This window comes from Mus pahari, chromosome 2 (genome assembly GCF_900095145.1).
Source record: "Mus pahari chromosome 2, PAHARI_EIJ_v1.1, whole genome shotgun sequence".
In the NCBI taxonomy this organism is placed as follows: domain Eukaryota; kingdom Metazoa; phylum Chordata; class Mammalia; order Rodentia; family Muridae; genus Mus; species Mus pahari.
This window is the reverse complement of record NC_034591.1, coordinates 108,346,266-108,352,265: the sequence shown is the minus strand read 5'-3', so window position 1 is coordinate 108,352,265 and position 6,000 is coordinate 108,346,266. Positions and strand designations below refer to the sequence as shown.

General features: G+C 45.2%; 1 pseudogene; it reads right to left on the bottom strand.

The window, feature by feature from the left end:
* Positions 1 to 4,485: 4,485 nt before the first annotated feature.
* LOC110316868 lies at positions 4,486 to 5,503 on the bottom strand (annotated as a pseudogene).
* Positions 5,504 to 6,000: the final 497 nt, after the last annotated feature.

Here is a 6,000-nt window from a genome sequence, read left to right as displayed (position 1 = left end):
GCCACCTCTCTAGCTCTTTTCTTTTTTTTTTTTTTCCTCCCCCCCCCCTTTGGAGGCCGAGTTTGCTTGTTCTTGTTTTTCCAAGGTCTTCAGGCACATCATTACGTCATTAAGCTGAGGGCTGGAGAGATGACTCAGAGGTTAAGAACATTGGCTGTTTTTTCAGAGGTCCATGAGTTCAATTCCCAGCAACCACATGGTGGCTCACAACCATCTGTAATGAGATCTGGCTCTCTCTCTTCTGGCCCACAGACATATATGTAGGCAGAACACTGTGTATATAATAAGTAAATAGATTTTACTCTTTTAAAAAAGTTATTGAGCTAAGATTTCTCAATTGTTGTTGTTGTTTTTAATGTAGGTACTTAGTAGGCACTTTCTTCCCATTGCCTTCGTTCTGTCCCATAGATTTGGGTATACTATGCTTTCATTTGTGTCCAACTCTAGGAAGTTTAAGTTTTCCTTCTTGATTTCTTCCACAACCCAATTATCATTCAGCACAGTGTTGTGTAGTCTGTATGTATCAGTGTACTTTCTGTAGCTTTTACTGCCCTCAACTTCCAGCTTTATTCCATTGTGCTAAGATAGAATGCAGACTGTAATTTCTGTGTGTGTGTGTGTGTGTGTGTGTGTGTGTGTGTGTATTTGTAGAGGCTTGCTTTGTGTCCTATGTGATTAGTTTTGAAGAAAAGTTCCATGAGCTGCTGGGAAGAATGTGTATTCTTTAGTGTTTGACTGGAATATCTGTTAGGTCCTTTGGTTCATGATGTCATTTAACTCCAGAGTTTGTCTGTTGAGTTATTTCTGGATGGCCTGCTTATTGGTGAGAGTGTGGTACTGACATCATCACTATCACTGTGTTGGGGTCAATCTGTGGTTGTAAATCAACTGGTGCTTCTTTTACGCCCTTGTATTTAGTGCATGCATGATGTTTGGGATTGCATTAGATATAATGAAAATCAATGCTGAGATTAGTAAAATAGAAGCAACAACAAAACAGTGCGAAGAGTCGGTAAAACAGAGTTGGTTCTTTGAAATGACTAAAGGATTGAAAAACCTTTAGCCAAATTCACCAAAAAGAAGAGGGAGTTAGAGAGACAGGTAAGAGCGCAGGCTGCTCTTCCACAGGACGTGGGTCTGCTGGGTGGTTTCTTTCTTTAATGACTATGAAATGTTATTTCCCCATCTTTCCTGGCTAGTTTTGGTTTGAAGTATATGTTTTCAGGTATTAGAACATCTCCACCTGTTTGTTTATTACTTCCATTTACTTGAAACACCTTCGGACATCCTTTTACTTCAAAGTGATGCCCATCATTGCTGGTGAGGGAAGCTGCAGATGTGGGCCAATGGAAACACTTATCCATTGCTGGTGCAAACTGGTCCAGCCACTATGGAAATCATCATGGAGGCTTCTAGAAAAGCTAGAAATGGCTGGGCAATGGTGGAATACATGTTTAACTGTAGCATTCTGGACTCAGAGAGAAGTGAAACTGAGTTTGCAGTTAGTCTGATTTACACAGCAAGTTTCCATCCATCCAGGAACTTGTCTCAAAAAAAAATAGATCTACTACACGGAGCAGTTATACATCTCTTGGCATATACACAAAGGGCACTATATCATACTGTAAAGATACGAGCTCATCCACATTCACTTATTGTCTCTATTCATGCTAGTCAGGGAGTAGAAACAGCTTTGATGTCCATTAACTGATGGATGAATAATGAAAACATGGCACATTTATAGAATGGAATGTTATTCATCTGTTAAGAAAAACAAAATCGTGAAACTTGCAGGTAATGGATGGAGCTGGAAACTACTATTCTGAACGAGGTAACTCAGGCTCAGAAAGACAAGCATCATGGGTTTTCTCTCATATGTGGATGTTAGCTTTGGATCTTCAGATATGTGTGTTCTGTTGGGAACACTTAGGGTTTTACTGCTGTGAACAGACACCATGACAAAGGAAACTCTTATAAGGGGCACCATTTAATTGGGGCTGGTTTACAGGTTCAGAAGTTCAGTTCATTATCAACAAGATGGGAGTGTGGCAGTATCCAGGCACATGTGGGGCTAGAGGACCTTAGAGTTCTATCTTCAACCAAAGGCAGACAAGAGAAGACTGTTTTCAGGCAACTAGGAGCCAACCTCCACACTTCCTCCAACAAGGACACACTTCCTCCACAAAGGTCACACCTACTCCAACAAGGCCACACCTCCTAATAGTTCCATTCCCTGGGCCAAGCATATTCAAACTGCCACGAACACCCACAGAGATTGGACAATTAATAAGGAGATATGGGTGGATTGCAAGAAAATGTAGAACGAACCCAGTGGTTTAAAAGGTTAAAGGGGAAATAATGGAACAGGAAGGGTTGAGTGGTCTGAAAATCTCTCTCTCTCTCTCTCTCTCTCTCTCTCTCTCTCTCTCTCTCTCTCTCACACACACACACACACACACACACACACACACACACACACATGATTTAAATTGAGTTTTACTCTAACAGGGCAACAGTGTCCCTACTAGATATCACAAATAGAAAAAAACCCTGTCCCAGGGATGGATGATCTCTTTTGGAGTTGACCCTGATCAGCAGGGTCCTATAGACTCTCCGACATTACAGTCTGCTACCAATGCTCTTGGTTACCCCCCGCTAAACTTGGTGGTAAGACCGCATTGCTGAGGATACCACATACTTAAGTCATAGAATGTGAAGAAATCAATCTAGTGCACGCCTGGAGGTTTCATTACTGCTGGCTTCACAGTGCTGCAATGCACTACACACAGTATCGGAGGAGAAAAGTCATCACTAATCTTACCCAGCTGGGAACCTTGTTCATGACGGCAGCAGCAGGCATGGTAAGACGTGCCCACTGGTGCAGTGGTGCAGTAATAGCAGAGGAGTAACCAACCACTATCTCACTGAATTTCAGACTCACTCCATTAGTTGAAAACTATATCTGTCACCATTATCAGGAACAAGAACCTGTGGCCAGAGAGGTCATAGACTTTAGAGGAGACCCTACTATTACTTCTCTAAAGTGGCATAGGATTGAATAGACTCTTAAAGACGTCATACTATGCTCATAGGTTGGGGGCGTCTCTCAACTCTCATCATTCTTTTTGCACTAGACAGAGGTTAACACACAGACATAGCTGGTAAAGGCACCGAGAACAAGGGAGTGGTGAATGCTCACTCCTAAGTAGGACATCTATGTTACACCCCATCCTGTTAGTGTTTAGGGATCATTATAGAAGAGGGTGCAGAAATATTGTAAGAGCCAGAGGCAGCAGATGAGTGCAAGTTTTCTGGGCACAGCTGGGCAGTTGCATATATGAACCCACAGCAGTTGTACAAGCATGTACAAGGCCTGTGTGAACTCAGGTCACACGAATTCTCAGCATGGTCAGGTCATGGAAGGTGGCATGAAGTCCCGCCTCTAATTAAGAAGACATTGGCTACGGGTAGCTGCTGGGGGAGGGAGAGTCAGTTTCCTTTAAGGGTGTGGCCCCTGGTAGGTTGACCATGTTCCAGTGAAAGGCTGTCCATCCAAGAGTGTTTGGGCAGCACACATTGTCCTCGATGGGCTTCACAACAAAAGAAAACAGCACAAAGTTGGGTGTACAGCCCCATGTGCTGATGAGAGTCAGCGTTCCTAGCCCTCTTCACTTGCCTGGCTCCTCCACAGCATGGCTGACGGTGGTGTGTAACTCACGGGCTTTCGATCTGCTTTCTTCCCAAGAACCGCAGACTATAGAGTGGGTTTAGCACAGACTTGTCTATGGGGGCACTGGGAGGGGACACTGGGTTTGTGTCCATCTGAAAGCAAGAATGCTTTAAAGTCCCACTTCTGGGGACTTGAGCACTTATTTCCCAAAACACAGCGCTCTGGGGAGAGCCAGATTCAGCACCAGCATGCCAAGCCCCGTTTCTGAGTTGGAGAGATGAGGACCAGCAAGGGACTGATGACCTGCTCTCCTTCATCTTCTGATGTCACCTGTATGAGGAGAAACTGTGCCCAAACCACTTCTGTCCCCTGTGCAAGAAGTTAACCATGGACTGCAGCAGGATGCTCTCCCCGACAGCATGGAGCGGAAGTGGGAGCCTTTTCCTCTCTTAACCAAGTGGAGCGTCCTTGTTTGGATTTTAGCTGTTCCTAAAGGCCCATGTAAAGGCTTGGTTCCCAGCTTGAGGTGCTACTGGGAGGGAACTGGGCCTTCCAGTGGAAGGATGTTAAGTCATTGGGGCAAGGCCTTGAAGAAGAGATGAGAACCTCAGCTCCTTCATGTCCCTCTCTTGCTTCCTGGGTGTCATGAGGGAGTGTGTTTTTTCCCCAACATCTTCTTGCTATGATGCTATGATGAGCTGCCTAGCAACAGGGTTAAGCAACCATGGACCTAAACCTCTGATATCAAACAAAGCCTTCCTCCTTTAAGCTAAAGACTGGGGAAGGTAATTTGTCACGTGACTGGCAGCTGACTGTCATGGGGCTCTGGGTTTCTGCTGTTCCCCTGCTATGGGAACGGGGTCTCCAGGCCTCATCATCCTGTCCCACCTGCTCTCACCCTGGGGGATAGGATCTATAGGCAAGAGCTCCAGGGAAGGAGGCCCAAAGCTTCCATGAGAGAGGCCTGGGCCCTCCCAGCAGATATGCAGTGGGGCTGTCCACGTGGAAATGGTTACAATGTGGTGGGACACAGAGGCTCGCCTCACCTATACAGTTCCATATAGGACATTGCTATGGTCCTGCTCAGAACCCTTGGGTGTCCCCTGCAGGAGGAAGCCCTCAGCCCCTCACAGTAGACCTCAGGGCGACTCCTGTCACTTCTGACTGCTTCTTTCTTTCTTTTCTTTCTTTTTTTTTAAATTCTTTCATTTAATTATGACTATAGTAGCTGAAGGGGCTATCTTCTCTACTAAACAATAAAGCATTGCTGCAAAGGCGCAATTCACTTTAAAACATTAGAAACTCCATGCAAATGTAACAGTACTGGGTACTTTTATTATACAGAATTTAATACCTTCAGCTGTAACGAGACTAAACTCACCACAGTGGACTGCTTTCAATTTTATATTCTCCCTGGTTTACATATTACGGAACAAGAAACAATTCTGTGCACTGTCTTTCCTTTAAAGGTGTCAGAGCCTGTAATAACACTCCACCTGAAGGAAGCAGCAGTTCGTCCCACTTGAATGTTTTTCTCCTCAGGTACCGATGCCCTTCCCTGTCAATGGCTTCATAGAAGTCCTTTCTGTTCTCTTGTGTTGCATGCAGATAACCAGTGTAAGCCACACAAAGTGAAAGAGCTACCAATCCAAAAGCCATCACAGGTTTGTTAGGTTTAATGAAGAGCTCAGGATTCACAGCTCAAAATAGGTGGTTGTGTGTGTCCCTCAGAGGCCTGGGTTTTCAAAGTTTTTCTCTTTTGATGGTTCTTTTTTAACTGTTGGAGGATCAGGTGCTGAAGACATCTTGAAGACTGAAGATTACTACCTTGGGCAGTTGGGAAGCCGGGGAAGCTTAAGCTCGGACACCCCGAGGCTCAGAGACTTCCCCTGACTGCTCTTTTCTAACCGTCGCTCTCCATGGGCTGGGTGCTCAGGCTCCTGAGAATATCACCTGGGTGTCACATCCATCTCTTTGGTGGATGCCTGTGACGAAGGCCACGTTAGTGCAGCATAACAGCCACTGTGATGGGAAGAAGTGTCCTGGATGGAGTCTTCAGGATGGCCCATGGGTGCTTTCCATCACCCTGTACCAGCACACATCTCCTTGTCAGAGGCCTTCTTTGCTGCTGGTTGAGGTTCTCCACAAGTCACTTGGTCACAACAGCTGTGCTTCCCCTCTGATTCTTTGTCAGTAGTCTGCCTAGCACAGGGCCCCAGCAGTTCATTACTTCATTAATAAAAGGGGTTCTGCAGCCTATGATTTTTTTTTTTGCTTTATGACTCTTCCATATGTGTGTGTTGTGTGTGTGTGTGTGCACGAGTGTGTAC